This window comes from Sus scrofa, chromosome 8, assembly GCF_054392235.1.
Source record: "Sus scrofa isolate SSC_HxYL_T2T_F1_AM1 chromosome 8, Sscrofa_HxYL_maternal_Yorkshire_Landrace_v2.0, whole genome shotgun sequence".
NCBI classification, from domain to species: domain Eukaryota; kingdom Metazoa; phylum Chordata; class Mammalia; order Artiodactyla; family Suidae; genus Sus; species Sus scrofa.
The window spans coordinates 97,212,784-97,230,669 of NC_139390.1; the positions used below are offsets into that span (position 1 = coordinate 97,212,784).

Here is a 17,886-nt window from a genome sequence, read left to right on the forward strand (position 1 = left end):
TGTAAAAAATAAACTCACAACTCTCATGCTCTGTGTTTTTCTTTGATATGCCATTTTAAATTGAGAATACATAAAATGATGTTTGGATATCTATTTTTTTTTTTTTCAGGGCTGTAGTTGCAACATATGGAAGTTTCCAGGCTAGGGGTCCAATGAGAGCTGCAGCTGATGGTCTATGCCACAGCCACAGCAACACAGGATCCGAGCCACGTCTGCAACCTACACCACAGCTTATGGCAAGGCTGGATCCTTAACCCGCTGAACAAGGTCAGAGGTCAAACCCATGTCCTCATGGATGCTAGTCAGGTTTGTTATTGCTCAGCCACAATGGGAACTCCCATGGATGTCTTAATATAATCTTTTGTTGCCTTATCTGTATGCTGAGAAGATATCTGCAATTTATGAGATCGTTCAGCCATATTATATAATAAAATATATTTATTTCATAATTGTCTTTGAACAGAGAAAATAGGATTTTTGTTTGTTTGTTTGTTTGTTTGCTTTTTAGGGCTACACCTGCAGCATATGGAGGTTCCCAGGCTAGGGGTCTAATTGGAGCTACAGCTGCCAGCCTACCCTATAGCCACAGCAACACAGGATCTGAGCCATGTCTGCCACCACACCACAGCTCATGGCAATGCCAGATCCTTAACCCACTGAGCAAGGCCAGGGATCGAACCCATAACCTCATGAGTTAGGGTTTTTGGGGTTTTGTTTCATTCTGTTTTTCTTGTTTAAGTAAAAGCAGAGAACTTCAGACATAAAGGTTAGGAACATGTACCCCCAAACCACTTTAGTGGTTACCTGCAAAGTAGAAAGTAGAAGAGAAATCAAAAAACTCCCAACTCTTGGCACCACACTCTCTTTTTTTGTATATTGGCTCATTACTGATGAGGAAAGTACTTTTATTATACTTATTTTAAACATGAGGAAGCTGAGATATAAATTCATGCAGCAAATAATTATTATAATCAGGACTCAAACTAAGGCAGTGTTTCTAAAAATTCTCTGAATTTTATTGCAATGCAGTGTGTAATCTAAAATTAGAAAATTAAAAAAAAAATCAGTAACTAAATATTTGAAAAACATATCAACAATCATGAAAAGTAAAGCCTCAAGTATATTGGCTTTAGGAAACCACTTAAATGCTACACTGAAACAACTGAGAATATCGTAAGGACATGATATATGTACATATATATGATATATGTACATATATATAATATATGTGCATACACATACACACATTTGCACACTCAAGAGTTTTACATATATATGTATACATGTACACATTAATTTCACACATGCACAGACACACATATAAATGAGGAATCCGATATCTTTAAAGAATAACTGATACAGATCTTCTTAGACAACTGATGTCCTCTTCATTATAGGTTTCATTAAAACCTAAATAGTTTAGTGCAAATTGAATTTAACATAATTATGAAGTAGCAAATTCGCACCATGGTAGTTTTAACTTTTCAAAAGTATTCAAATTAGAAATCTAAAGCAAACAGATATTCACTTTAAAAATAAGGAGAATGTCTGCATTTGTGTTTAAGACTTCATTGTCAGTGCAGGTCTTCCTCCTCCTTTGTGGGAAATGAATGAAGAAACATGGAATTTCTTTCATGATTGCTAAATACATATGCATACATACATATGTAAACAAATTGCAAGGTGGCAAAGGATAATAGGGAAATCAGTTCCTCTGGATAACATAATAGCCTAAAATACAGTCTTTAAGGAAGTGTCTCAGAGGAAAGCATATTATTAAAAATAAAACAGCAGATTCAGTACAATGATTTCATTTGTTGACAGCAAAATCACTGGTACTGTGGATATCACCTTCTTTCCCCCACCATCAACCCATCAAGTTTTGAATAGCTATTAGTTACTAGTAGTTATCTAGTAATCTACAAAATCTACAAAAGTGGCCTAAAAATGAGTTTTTCACCACATGGCATTATTTAGTAGAAGAATATCCAATATCTCTATATAGGTACATAATCTACATGAACATCAAGGAAAAAAAAATTAAAAGGCTTAATTCTCTCTGTTGAAAATAAGGGAGGATATTTTGCCCCCTTCCTTTCCTTGGAGTGTTTACTTTAGAAATTGTATATTCTCAATGGAAACATTTTTGCTGAGAAACATCAACTTTTCATCCCACAAAATTTGGACCTCCAGTGCTTTTTAAATAATTAATTTAAATAAGTACTTGGTTTGTACTCGATATTTGGATTAAATTGCTAAGTATTTTTATTGCAAAAATATGAATTAGACCTATAAAACAGAATAACAATTGCTTCCTTTCTCCCTCAACTTCTTAGTGATACCACTTATATTGTTTTTTAGCTTAACTGTGATGTTAAAATGCTCTTATATCTTTCCTGGGTCAAGACAGGGAGCACTGAAGCAGAGAAAAAGGGAGAGGTTTCCACAATCCAGCTGTGCTCTACTGCTCAATGCATTTGACATACTTCATGATGAATGAGGGATACAGACTACTGTACACAGCCTTACTGCAAACAGGTTTAGTTACATCAGTGAATGTTTGAAATTGTGGCTGTTTGCAAGTTTGAAATCCATGTAACTAGATAAAACAATTTCCAAAACCAAAATCAAAGTTCACTTTGCCCTATAACTGTTACCAATATTGATATTTATAAACTTTCGGTGAAAAATATACGGCCTTTTAAGAAAATTACTTCTTTAATTTGACCTAAAATCAACACCGCAGCACAACTCTGATGTTATTATTAATAAAATTATCAGAGTACATCTAGAGTTAATCTTCCTTATGTTTTCTGTCATGGAGAATTGGCAAAATAATTAATAACTTAATTATGAAACAATACACAGGTTTTGAAGAAGGTGATCTATTAACTTCAGTATAGCCTAGTGGTGTTAAGTAACCGTGAAACTGAGCAGTCATTTAACCTTTCTAACCTTCAGAGTCTACAACTGTGAAATCAAAGGAGTAACAGTACTTTTCTTTTTTCACCCTGATGTTCCTTTCTTTATTCAATCATTTTTATTGTTTTCTTTCCACTGAAAATCAAATAAGATGCTATATTGACAGCAACCTGTAAAATTTCAAGTATTATACAGGCACTGTTACTCACATTTATCCCCTTTCCAAGACAATTGGTACTTAAAGACTAACACCCATTCTTGTTTCTTTTGCAAGTACTTCAGATTTTCAGTGTTTAGTAGTTCTAGACTTTTTTCAGAACTTTATTGGCTCTAAGAGTTTGACAGGAGACTGACCCAAGAAAGAGAAATGTAGAACAGTCTGCATTTTATTACTGCTAAAAGAGCTTGCTTAAAAGCAGTTTGGGTTCCCCTTTTTGGCTCTACCGTCAAATACCTTTCCTATCCTTCCTAACTTGTCTATTCCTTCTTATGTTAAAAACTTGGGTGTTTTTTCTGTTATAATCCAATATCTTGCCTATAGGCAAGAGTTTACACATTAATGCACGATAGGACATACTAGGCATGAAACAGTGCAATTAAAATTAGAGACAGTCATCTGAGCCACTCCAGGAAATTGCTTAAGTCTCTTTTATATACAGAGACATATGGAGATGAAATCTTAATATGGCACATAAATCCTCAAGTAAGTTTGAACATATACAAAGTCAGTCCAAAGTCCCCAATCATATAGGTAGAGATGTTGCCCACAGACATGAGGAATGAGAATAAACTTGTGAGCAGTTTGTTGAACAATCAGCTTTAAAATTGCTTCAGTGAATCTTTACATGTATCAATTTTATTTGTGCAGATATTCATCTTTCCCAAAAGCAGTGAGAAAGGTAACAGTAATAAAAAAAGGTGAAATATAAATTAAAACAGAATATCAGTAGAAGATATACATACACTTATCTCCTAAGGAGAGAAAGGAAAACCACACTAATACTCCATAACTGAGTTTATGATTGTTTACTCAGTTTTAAAGCTGTCAAGAGGATAGGGTGAAGCACAGTCACTTGTAGAACTTCCATCATCTGAAAGGAAAAGAACATTAGTTCCTTAGGGGAAGTAGGTTATACCTTGCATACTTCTACCAAAACCAAAACAAAACAAACTTAAAACTTCACCTGGGGTTTTTCTAAAGAGGCCAGAATGATTGTTTGTTTGTTTGTTTGTTTGTTTCCTATAATCACCTTACAGATAATGAAGTCACAGATTTGAAATAGCTAGATTATACAACTTTTTTAGATAATGACCAAGGGTTTAATATTAAAATAAAGCTCAGAAAGCTTATGTTTGTGTGGTGTGGATTTTAGGGATAGCCAGAAAATACCTAGAGGAGTGGCCAGATTGGCTATCATCCAAACCATTTGACCAAGATAATTTCTCTAATCCTATATATTTATTGAGACTGAAGAACGATGCAAAATAATATATTCTCACTTGAGAGCACTGACTTTCTGACATACTGATGGAAGGTTCATTCATATGCATTAAAATTCAAACAATGAATAAATACAATCAAGTATTTCTCAAGAATTGATGGCTGGTTCAATTTAGACTCATTGAAGGTACAAAGCAGTTGCTGAAGATCATGACAAGCTTTATTTTAAGTACAAATTTCTTTTGTAAATGCAGATTTAATTAGGTTAGCATCAAAACTCAGGAAAGTCATTTCATAATATGCGTATTTCTTCTTGATAACTCAGATTTCAAGACAAATATTATAATTTCTAAACAAAAATAACCAAATCTCTCTACCAAGCTTGTAATTTTGTTTATCACCAAAAGTATGATAATCAGATAAAGAAATATTTAAAGTAGTGCTTTTTCAAAAAGCTATATAAACTACAGGTATTCTGTAGGAACAGCTTACACCTAATTTATTAAATGGTATTTCTGGTCTTGCATACTCCCGAAATAATGAAGACGACAAATTATTTCTAATATAGACAAGAGTAGCATGATCCCCAAATTTAGAAATAAATCATTGTAGCAGAGTCTATTAATACGTCATCATTTCCACTCTTTCCTAGATTGTATATCCTGGCTTCCCTTCTTGTTAGATATGGTCATGTGATTGAATTCTTTTCAAGTAAGGTGAATGTAAGTAACTGATACCTCTCCTACCCCTGGCCCATAAAAACAGCTTTTGCTCATGACCCTCTGTGTCCTTTTCCCTCTGCCAGCTGAAAATTATTGCCGAGGGCTATCTGGGAGGACATGTGTCTCTGATATCTTATTACTGAATTACTGTTAGAACAGAACACTTCCACAAACCTGCATCTGCCTTGATCTAAATACCTGAATGAGGAATAAAAGTCTTTTGTGTGGAAATGTTGCACACATAAGAGTGTATTTATTCCTGATGTTAGCCTTTTTAAGTCTATTAATATTAAGCACAATATCATGCTTCTTTTTGAGATGGATTTTACGTCTTTGTATATCTATGTAACTGTGAAAGCCAGTCTTTAAATTTTGTTTACACGTGTAGTAGTTTCATTGCAGCTTATGTTCTCCACTTTCTTAGAACTCAGATGTTATCCCTCTTTATGTTTCAACCGCTCTGGTTGTCTTTCTGTTCCGCATACATTCTGGGCTCGTTTCTGCTTTAGAGCTCCTGCACTAAATTTTCCCTCTTCGATTTTTTTTTCCTTTCCCTTCTTTTTGCGTGATGATTTTCTTCTCATCTTTTGTGTGTTAGTTCAAATATCATCATTTCTGGAAACTTATTGCTCACTAATGGAGACCACCTACCAAACTTCCAAACCCTGTTAGTCTGCATATCATGATAGGTACTTTGTTTCTATATTGATTTTGTTTTGGCTCTTGTATGTATGAATGTGTATGTGTTTTTCTCCCTCCTGTAAATTTAGCTTTCAATATGCTAAAGACTTTGTCTTTTTTACTGCCCACTTTGTCTTCAGTGACTTGGATGGTTAATTCCTGGTACATAATAGTAGTTCAGTAAATACATTTTTAATTCACTGTGAACTTTGTTCAAAGATAGATGAATTGTTAAAGCCAGTAGATGCTCAATGAATATTTGTAGTGTGGTCCTGGGAAGATAAAGAAACAAATATTGACTCTGGCTGCAATCCCATAAAAGTTTTATGGGTGCCTATTTAACGTTTCCTAAAAATTTAAATGAATCTATAGTGCTTTACATATACCATAACCTCATAGTTAATAGAGTTCTGCTTCCTTTGAAGAAAGTAATTAAAATGTGACTTATTCATTGATTTTCTTACGTTTCAATGAGCTTTTTTAGTATTACTGAATTTTGAAATTAATGGAACTGTAAAAAAAAATTTAGCTTATCTAAAAACAAAAATGATGGGCGTTCCCGTTGCAGCACAGCAGAAACAAATCTGACTGGTATCCATGAGAATGCGGGTTCTACCCCGGCCTCATTCAGTGGGACGAGGATCCAGCCTTGCCGTGAGCTGTGGTATAGATGTGGCTTGGATCCTGCGTTGCTGTGGCTGTGGTGTAAACCAGCAACTGTAGCTCTGATTCTACCCCTATCCTGGGAACTTCCATATGCCACAGGTTTGGCCCTAAAAAGCAAAAAGAAAACAAACAAGAAAAATGACGTCTTTTATTCAAACCTGATAATTAAATCATCCATACCCTTAGGAAAATCTATAAAGTTGCATTTAATATATATTATATATTGTTGCATAAATGGTTTATGGAATGAATGACAGTGCAGTGTTGAGCATGAGGACAGTTTAAATCTGATTTATTTACAATTGCTTCATATTTACTAGTTTAAATGAAATTATATTATTCATAAGACAACAATTTTAAACTACAAAGCATATATTTAGAAAATCAGTTTTCTTTTATTTAAGTAATACATGTGTTAAGAATGTTTTAAAGAGATCAAAAAATGACGAAGATGATTTCCTTAAAAAGGTATAGAAAGGGAGTTCCCGTTGTGACTCAGCTGGTTAAGAATCTGACTAGGATCCATATGGATTCCAATTCAATCCCTGGCCTCACTCAGTGTGTTAAGGATCCAGCATTGCCACAAGCTGCAGCACTGGTCGCAGATGTGGCTTGCATCCTGCATTGCTATGGCTGAGTTGTAGGTTGGCAGCTGAAGCTCCAGTTCAATACTTAGTCTAGGAACTTCCATATGCCACAGTGCGGCCCTAAAAAAAAAAAAAAAAAAAAAAGTGGAGACAGTCAATAAGGTCATTAAGTGTTTCCTTTAATGTAGATTTTATTTCTATTTTTTTGCAACAATACAAGAAACCAAGAGATACACACTTCAATAACACTTGTTTTATGTGAAAAGATACTGTTTTACCACCGTCTACTTTTTTTTCACATATTTAAAATAATTATATATCTATATATCTATATCTATCTTCTCAAATTGAAATATATACTGGGGAAAAATATATAGATTCCTTCACTCAAGGAAGTTACAGCTGACTTAATGAAACTATTGAATAGACAGGATAACATACGTAATTAATGAAATATGGTATTTATATGTTATTGAGGATGTGAAGACTATGGACCAATATATGCATTTGGGTTATTGAGAAAGATTTTACAGTAATTGACATGATTCTATCAATGAGAACTATTATAAATCCTTTTTTGAGAAAGAAAAATTTATCAGAAATACGTCTCCCTTTTCAAAATTACTACCGTTTATTAAGGTAATCTATTTTGAAGCACTATTTTTGAACTTAAAAGTATTTTTTTTAATTCAGGTAAATTACTTAGCTTCCTTATTGAGCTGAAAAAAGAATTCATAACCAAATGAAGAATATAGATTCACCAATCAGTTTAAGAAAAATTCTCAAGAAGATTGTTTTATTAAACTCTTTTCTCTATCATAATTGATACATTTCGCTATTTCTATTCCTGTGTTTACTTTTCATTCAATAAAAATGAATAAGAACTTTTGTTGACTAGTTTTATTAGAGACTGACTTGTCTAAATTGTAAATGTTTATATTTTTATGAATTTCGTAGCTGGTAAAATAAATTTTGAGTTATAGAAACATAATAAACCATGGAAAACACAGTAAATAGTGAGTTTATAAATGTGAACATTGTTACTCACTTCAAATATAAATGAACTTAAAATGATTTTTTTCAGATATTAGCACCTTAAATTGAATTAGTTTCTCCCAGATATTATTAAAAACCCCAAAGTGATTTATGGTATTTAAAAGAGCTGCTCTCTCCTGTATTCATTCTGTTTTAGTAAAAATAGAAGAACTTTAGGAAGTTTCAAAATCTATTTATGAATTTATGTTTATTTAAGTGCTTACTTGTTTTCTAGTAGCCCCTTTCTCCAAAGAGCTCATAGATTAATGTGGAAATAGATACAATGTTAAGGACAATTCAGTACCTTAAAAGTTTTAAAAGGAGTATGTTTAACATCTAATGGCTGGATCTTAAAGAAGTATCTAATTCTGCTCATTTTTTTTTCTGAATTTATGATAATATTCTTTTATTGACTTTTACGAACATCTTTAGTGAAGGGAGCTGAATGCCCCTTATAGGCTTGCAAATGGGGACACATTAATGAATATGAAAATAACTTTCATCATTAGTTTTGCCTCTTTTTTCTCTTTCTTTCCAGAGCTTGAGTAACTCAACTGCTTTGGTAGGTATATATTCTTCTTGGTTTACATAATGACTGAAGAACTGAGATTTGACCTTATTTTTTTTACAGCAAAAGTTAATTCATTTTTTGATTGTCTGACCCTCCCTGAGGAAACAATGTTAGAAACTCTTTTCCTACTTTTCTTCTCTATCCCTAGTCGCCAATAATGAATTTATTCTTATAACTGATTTTGACTTGCATTCACTCATTCTTGTGACTAAAATGCATAATATCCAGTAAGTCTCAAAAATGTACCTTATTTTTTTACTTTGTGCTTTGGCAACCTTCCTCATGGGCATTGATGGCTGGTTATACTGTTTTGATAACATTTTGATTTGTTCCAAGAATTATCATCCTACACCAAAATGTAGCACTTTTGTCAAGGTCCCCAAGGTCCTGAAGATAGGAATAGTACACATTCTTCAAAAAGACTGAAGTATTCTCCCAGAAACTACTAAGGTATGAACTATCTAGTTTATATTGTCTGCTTGATCAGGACCATATTCATATATTGTGTGGCCCAGAATTTCCACTGTAATTCTTCCTAATTCTTTGAGATGTCTTCTTGCTTTGCTTGACTTCCTATTATAGAAGATGTACCTAAAAATTGAATAGATTTATGGCAGCCATTATACAATGTGTTAATTTATACACTGAATATTTATTATCACAAGTCTTTGGGTCTGTTATTCCTTTGGTTAGAATTTGTATGAAATACACAATCCTTAAAATGAAATTGTCTCAAGAGTTACCAACATGGCAGAATAGGAAATCCCTGAACTCACCTCCTCCCACAGCATACCCAAATTCTAACTATTTATAAAGCAACTGTTTATAAGAATAATCTGAAGACCAGCAGAAAATATTCTCTGCATATGAACATATAAAGAAGAAACCCGAGGGATACGGGTAGGAGAGGTAGAGAGGTAATGTAGTCAAGACCCACACCTCTGGTAGATGACCCCAAAATGGGAGGATATTCACAAGTGCAGAGGTTCTCTTAACAGAGCAAGGGTCCAAGCCCTACACTGGGCTCCGTAGCCCAGAGGTCTTGCACTGGAAAGATGAGCCCCCAGAATGTACAGCTTTGAAGGTAAGTAGGCTTGTGTTTGGGACAGCCAGAGGACACTCTTAAAGAATGCACAAAATCTCACACACTCTGAGGTCTAGCAGAGAGGTGGAAATTTGAAAGAAGCCTGAGTCAGACTGACTGACTATTCTTGAAGAGACTCCAGGAGAGGCAGAAAGCAATGGAGCCTCCTCCTGGGGATATAGATGCAGACAACAGCCATTCGGGGGAGCTCATTCTACTATAAGGATACTCCCCTAGCCTATTAGTTCCAGAGGCTCATGGACTCACCAGTGGGTGAACACGAGCACAAGCCCTCCTCCCCTAAAGCCCTGCAGCCACTTGTACCAGGACCTGACCCTTCCCATAAGTGTGATGATAGCTATTGCAAGAGGTACACTCTGATAGCCAGATGGGTCAGGGGCAAGCCCTGTATACCACTGTGCCCACAGTAGTTGGCCCTGCCATAACAGATAGGCCTAGACAGCCTTTAGAGAGGGCACCTGTGGTGATCAGAGATGAGTATGCTTCTGGGCCCCATAGGACACCTCCTATATAAAGTCACTTCTCTAAGACTGAGAGAGGTAAGGCACAAGACCCAACCTAATAGCAGAAATAAACACAGAGAATTAGGCCAAAAAAGTAACAAGACAAAATCCAGAGGAAGAACTAAACAAAATAGAGATAAGCAGTCTACTCATAAAATGTTCATGGTAGTGATCATAAAGATGGTCAGTGAACTTGAGAGAAGAATGGATGAACACAGAGAGAACTTTAGCAAAGAGTTGTAAAATATAAAGAGGAACCAAAGAATAAAATAACTGAAAAAATAGGTACTAAAGGAGTCAACAGCATATTAGATTATGTAGAGAAACAGATCAGCAAATTGAAGGACAGTGTAGAGGAAATCAGTTAAGCTGAACAAAAAAAAAAATAATTTTAACAATGAGGATAATTTAAGAGAACTCTGGAACAACATTCAAACTATGGAGAGGAAGAAGAGACAGGGTGACAGGGAACTTACTTGAAGAAATAATAACTAAAAACTTCCCCAGTGCATTTCCCTGTGCTGTACAATATATTCTTACTGATTATTCATTTTATACATAGTGGTTTGTATCTCTTTATCCCACACTTCTCTCTCCTGTCCTCACCCCACTGGTAACCACGAGTTTGTTCGCTATATCTGTAAGTCTGTTACTGTTTTGTTATATACATTCACTTGTTTTATTTTTAAGATTCCACATATAAGTGGTGGCATTGAATATTTGTCTTTCCTGTCTAATTTATTTCACTTGGCATAAAACTCTCTAGGCCCATCCATGTTGTTGCAAATGGCATAATTTCATGATTTTATTACTAAATAAAATTCCATCGTATATAGATATCACACCTTCTTTATCCATTCATATGTCTGTGGGCAGTTAGGTTGCTTTTATATCTTGGCTGCTGTAAGTAATGCTGTTATGAACATTGGAGTGAATGTATCTTTTCAAATTAGTGTTTTCATTTGTATTCCTGGATCATGTGGTAGTTCTATTTTTAATTTTGGGGGGAAACACCATACAGTTTTCCATTGCGGCTACACCAATTCATAATCCCACCAACAGCATACTAGAGCTCTCTTTCCCCCATTTCCTCACCAGCATTTGTTGTTCTTAGACTTTTGGTGATAGCCATTTTCTTAGGTGTGAGGGGATACCTCATGGTGGTTTTGATTTGTATTTCTCTGATGATTAGTGATGTGGGGCATTTTCTTAAACATGCCTGTTGGTCACCTGTATTTCTGCTACGTCTATTCAGATCTTTGTCTCATTTTCTAATAGAGTACTTTTGAGTTCTTTTGAGTTTTCTACAATAGTTCATCATATCTTAGAAAAATTATGATTCTTTTTTGTCTTTTCTAATCTTTAGGCCATTCATTTATTTTGCTTATTTCATTATGCTAATTAGGAATATTATCACAGTGTTTAAAATAAGCTATGATTGTGAAGACCCTTGTATTATTCATTACTTTAAAAGTATTTTCCCAGAATTTTGCAATTTTTTTAAGATTGGTATTGTGCAGTGAGTCTTGTAGGTAATCATCATATTACAGAAGTTTTCTTTGTTTGCTAGGTTTTTAAAGATTTTCTTAATACTGGGAAGACACATCAGACTTTGATGATATTTGAGTCTGCCAGGTCTGTTTTTTATTACATTTACTATGTTAATGCATTAAATGGTATTTATTTATTTCATTTATTTACCTACCCTTGTCCATTCCCAGGATAAAATCAACTTTTAACTTTGAATTAACTATTACTTAGATTGCTAGAATGTAGCATTAATAGTTTATTAAAGATATTGTACTTTTTGTTGAGGAAGAAATTGACCATAATATTCCTTGATAAAGTTTCTATCTCCTTTAGATATAAAGGGAATCTGGCACAATTAAATGAGATGGTTCGTATACCCTCTTAAACATTATCTTGAAAATCTTGGCTACCTTTAGAATGATATGTTCCAGGAACAATATGCCGCATTTTGTTTTAAAAATCACCTGGGCCTTGTGTTTTTCTTGTGAGTTTTATTAAGAATATTTCCATTTATTTAGAGTTTGTAGGGTTATCCAGGTTTTCTGTGATATAACACGCAAGATATACTTTTTTTAGAAATTTATGTGTCTTTTCCTCTTTGTTTCTTGCTCAATCTAGCCAGAGAATTTTCTATTTTATTTTTTTCAAAGATCAAATCTTGCATTTATTGTTTTTCTCTATAGTATGTCCATTTTCTATTCTTTGCTTTCTAATCTTATCTGCTTTCACCTTCATACTGTCTTCCTTGGGTGAATTATTTTGTGTCTGCAAAACATCATTCAGTATACCAACTCACTTTTTGGTAATAAAAATTTCAAATACAATAAAAATACTTTTATTTTGAAAAATTCTGTCCTTAGCTCAAATTTGTATTTTTATACCTAATAGTACTTGCCAATTAGTGAGATTAGTAATTGTATTATATATTTTATTCAATTAAATAATTATATATTTATTTAAATTATTGCTCTCAGGTATTTTATGGTCTTATCTATTGGCTTTTACTAACAAGGCTATATAATTACTCCCTTTAAGTATAAACATGTCATGTTAGGCATGTGTTCTGATCTGCCAGGATAGTTTTGGATTACGAGCCTTTCATCTAAAGTATTACTCTTTGTTATCTGTAAATTGATTACAATGTTCTTTAAGTTACTGATAAAAATTAAATAGTATAAAAGCAAAGGAGGCAATCTTAAAGATATCTGTGAAATTACATTAATTCCTTGATTTTATTTTTTTATGTATGGTCACTCATCTCATTAACATTACTCATATCTCAACTTTCCATTGATAAGTTTCTTAAAATTGGGTTGTGATGATCATCGTACAACTATAAATGTAATAAAATTCATTGAGTAATTAAAAACAAAATAAAACAAAATTAAGCACCTAACTAATTGTAAGAAATAATGGTGTAAATAATAAACTTAATGAAACCAATAAAAAGAACTTAAAGGAAAAAAAATTCAGAGCTGGTGTTCAAGTAGTATTTTTTAAGAAAAGCCAGTGTAATGGCATATGTTTGTGTGTGCATGAGATGGGAGAAAGTGTTAATAAACATTGAGAATTGTTATTTTAAAACTATCGGAATTATTAAACACCAACATTGTTCTTTACAATTAGATATTAGAGGAAAAGTTGGTAGTTCATAACTTGGTTAAAATTTTGTCTAGTCCTTTTATGACATTTGAAGGATAGTATGTATCATTTACAAATGACAATTATCCTTCTTTACCTATATCATGCTCATTCTTTCATTTCTTCTCTACTCAATTATTATGTATCTTACTTTGCATTTCTTCAGATACATCTGTGAGTACTACTAATGAAGGTCAAGGTCAGTCATATTCCTGGGGAGAGATGCAGTGAAAGAAAGAACTGTCCACGTGCTCTGCTGGTGTGACGTTCTGACCTCGAACTACTTGTTCACATAGGCACTTGCAGAACTCTTGCAACTAAATGACTGGAAAAAATTATTAATTCAGGTCAAAGAAGAGAAACAAATTATTCAAATGAAGGAAAAAGAACAAACTTTATTACAGGCCCAAGCAGGTACCATCTGTTTGTTGAGTGTGTGTTTAACGAGGCTTTGGAATATTTTTTATTGAAATGTAGTTGATGTACAACAGTATATAAGTTAGGGGTGTCCAATATAGTGATTCCCAAGTTTTATTTTTTATTTTATTTTATTTTTTGCTTTTTAGGGTTGAACTTGCGGCATATGGAGGTTTCCAGGCTAGGATCCAGTTGAAGCTACAGCTGCTGGCCTATGCCACTGCCACAGCAATGCAGGATTCAGCCCATGTCTATGACCTACACCACAGCTCATGGCAACACCAGATCCTTAACCCACTGAGCAAGACCAGGGATCGAAGCTGCAACCTCATGGTTCCTAGTCGAATTCATTTCTGCTGCTACACCATACAAGTTTTAAATGTTATACTCCACCTGTAGTTACTATAAGATATTTGCTAAATTTCCTGTGTTATACAATATATCCTTGTAGCTTATTTTATACGTAATGGTCTGTACCACTTAATTCCCTATACCTATGAGGCTTCAAAGTATTTTAAATGCAGACATGTTGAAGGCAAATGTAATTTATTCCAGTGAAATAGCTGATTATTGATATAATGCAATTATTTTCTTAGTATTTATTAAAATATATAATTTTTCAAAATTAGTAAACTCTAGTCTCTTCATTTCTTATTTAAACATAAATGTGGATAGTAATGAGAAATGTTTAAGAACGTCTATCACTACCAGTAAAATGAAAACTTCCTTACTTGTAAATATGATCCTTTAATGTTGTTAGCAAATTTCCCCAAGGTTGAATCTGTATTTACACATTTCAAAATATAACTTTGACTAATTTAAATGAGCAGAATAACATGCACTCACCTACAATAAACTGACATTAAATAGCAACACTAGGAACAAGGCGTAATAGCTTGTGCTTCTAATCACAAAAGTCTTGACCCTAATGACCAAGAGCACTTCAATTAAGTTTCATTGCTCTTCATTAAATTTCCTCAATATGTGTCTGATGTGATTGTTTTTGCTCTCACAAGAGAATGGGACTTTTGATAAGGGTTAGAGGTAACTTTGGATTTTATATTATTTAATTCTAATGGGAAATCTCTTCAGAGATTTTAGAATCAACTATTCAGTAGTATCCTTTTTTCTAATTTGAATTATTATTGCTTCCTATCTTTGCACAGAATACATAATTAATTTTATTGTTCATTTTATTCTCTATGCTAGATGTTCTTTTATAACATAGGAATGAAAAATGATTGTTTTTGTAGCAAAAACAGAGGATGAGAAACAGCAGCAACCTAAATTAATAAGGTTATATTCACACTGCCTTTCACACCTTTTGAAGATCTTTATGTTAAAGTGTTAAGTGGCTCATTTAATAGAAAAATATATTTATTTCATACATATCAAAAGATGTGAGTCTTAGGTAAAATATATCCAGGGGGCATAAGCTACTGGCGAAGAGATATTATTCTATATATTACTTGTACAGCAGAGAGACCAGGTGATTGAGATTTGAAAGACCAGCATATTCCTGCCAGGTAGAGGGAAAATGTCAGCAGCAAGAAGAGAAAATAAACAACCAGTGTGGATGAGAGTGACATGAAAACATATATACACACACACAAACAAACATGTGCACACACACACACACACACACACACACACACACACACACATCCAAACACTGAGAAGTAATGTGCATCTTGGTAAATAAAATTTTTAGATGATATGGCACAATATCAGGTGTCAGAAGACAGGAGCAAAAAAACATTAGCCTCTTCTGAGGAATCCGAAATAATTAAGATGGTAATTGGCTGTGTTGCTCATTGTTGCTAGGTCATAGAAACAAGTTCATATGATTCTACTAGTGAGTGCAAGCAGGGAAAAGAGTTTTTATTAAATAAAATATGATCTGTTGTTTAGCCAGGTACATGAAATATAAACCAGGAAAGACGTAGGGAGATATAAAATATTGATACATAGAGATGAAATTAAGTGAAAGTTCATATGATTACTATTTATACACTGCATTTTACCTGCTATATAGTTTTATTTTTACCTAAAAATAGTTTTAAGGCTTATTTATGTTGATATGAATAGGTCTAGTTCACAGTTGTTCAGAGTACAGATAAATTTAGTAAAATATAATGAAATGCAAGAGGATATTAAACACAAATTTAGAAATTTAAGCACCTATGTAGAAGAGGAATACAATCAGTAAAGATTTAACTCTAAATTCTATTTGTTAATAGTGGTGTTAGGGTATTTTTATATTCTTTATACTTTCTTTATATCTGAAATGTTTCAAAATAAATTAAAACTTTCTCCAAAATTTTGACCAGACAGCTAACAGATTAATGGTAATGGTACACATCATAGTTATTTGAGGATGGGGATGGAGCAGGAATGCCATAAGGTACAATTTGAGAAGAGTCTGATATTAGAACTGAAAGCACTGAAGCATGGACGCATTATACTTCTGCCCCTACTGAGTGTGTAAATATATATAGATATATATAGATAGATAGATATATAGATATATAGATAGATAGATAGATCGATAGATAGATAGATAGATAGATACAGTATGTTTTACCTTCTGTCTCAGCCAGAAGGAAAATCTCTTTCCATAATAAAACATTCTTTAACTGTGAGGGATCAATACTAATGGATCTTAAATATTAGTATTGTATATATCTTAGTTTTTCTTACACCAAAACTTCTTACACAGCCTTCTCACGATTTTTCAGGTGCAGCTGTGTCTGTATTTGTATAGTCATTGCACATATAAAAGTCCATACTAAGTGACGGTTTGTATGGGTATGTGTGTATAAACATACATACTTCCATCCATGTTCAGTTCTACATGTGTTTGATTTATATATCCTCCTAAATTATCTGCTGTCATTCTTTTTTGCCAATTATTTCTAGTAAATAGAGGCCCAGAATAGAATGTTACTATGTTTTTTAGTCCATAGTATACAATAGATTATGGGGGGATTCTTAATATTGTAATATACTATAATGTTGTTTATGTAATTGGCAGTCAGTAAGGACAATTCATGTGTGATGGAAATAACAGTTAACCTTAATCAGATCAAGGTTTAAGTTCTTCCATTATCTGTGTAATTTTGGAAATGTCTATTAACCTTCTTGATCTTTATTTTTTGAACCTGTGAAAGAAAGATACTCAACTCAAAAACCTTGAAGCCTCCTTATGGTGGTGAACATTTTGTGGTCAGTTCTTATCAGTAAAGATGACTGAAAAGAAAAATAATAAAGCTGAAGGAGATAGAAAGATTTACTTAGCATATGATATTGAGGTAGCATTCTTAATTTTCCCTGGTATCCCTCCTTATATAGTTACTGAATTGAAATTCATGGAGTTTATATACAAAAATACAGTTTTTGGTTAAAGTCAAATAAACTTCCAAACTCCAATATCCAAAGTTAACAGTGCATGTCTTTTGATTTTAAAATGTACTGTTGAAGGAAGCACAAATGTTCCTTTTGAAGTATGAGATACAATATTTAAATAAATTTTTCATCAGCCAATTTGCAGCTGTGAAATCAGTTAGTTAGTCACATAAAAGCTATGCTATATATTAGAACTGCCTTTACTAAAGCCAGCCTAAGTGAAAGAAACAATGAGAAATTGAGTGTGAAAACCTTAGAGAAAAAATATGTCAGTACAGGAACTATCTGCTTAAACTTTAGTCTAAACTGTGAAAAATTTATTTTCCTGTCTCCATAATATTGCATGTACATGTGTCCAAAATTTCTGGATGCTTAATACTTTAAATGCTTCTGAAAAAATGAACTTAATTGAAAGTCATCAAGGAATTTGCCATCTGTTTGCAGAGCAGCAATGTCAAGGCAAAGTGCTAGCCTATGGTACATGTCTAAAACCCTAACAGAAATGTACAAGGCACATATGCTTGCAATTGTGATTTTAAAATCAGAAGCCAATTAGTGTACTCACTGTCTCCAAACTTGATCTGGATCCGCTTTACTTACAAATACAGCAGCTGCAGTTTCAAGACTCAAAAATGATAATTTAAGGTAGAACCTAGTACT

At 33.3% G+C, this 17,886-nt stretch overlaps 1 long non-coding RNA gene across 5 annotated transcripts in view; it reads left to right on the top strand.

The window, feature by feature from the left end:
* LOC102163618 (uncharacterized) overlaps nt 1-17,886 on the top strand; it is a 501,092-nt gene that overhangs the window by 73,361 nt on the left and 409,845 nt on the right. The window contains exons 5-10 of one of the 5 annotated variants that reach the window (XR_014812955.1): nt 5,016-5,085; nt 8,593-8,616; nt 8,962-9,075; nt 11,804-11,868; nt 13,571-13,603; nt 13,701-13,818. This is a non-coding gene — a long non-coding RNA (uncharacterized LOC102163618). Of the gene's footprint in view, nt 1-5,015; nt 5,086-8,592; nt 9,076-9,881; nt 11,869-13,570; nt 13,604-13,700; nt 13,819-17,886 lie in introns of those variants that run through there. The other 4 variants (XR_014812953.1, XR_014812954.1, XR_014812957.1 and 1 more) reach the window with 4 other exon arrangements.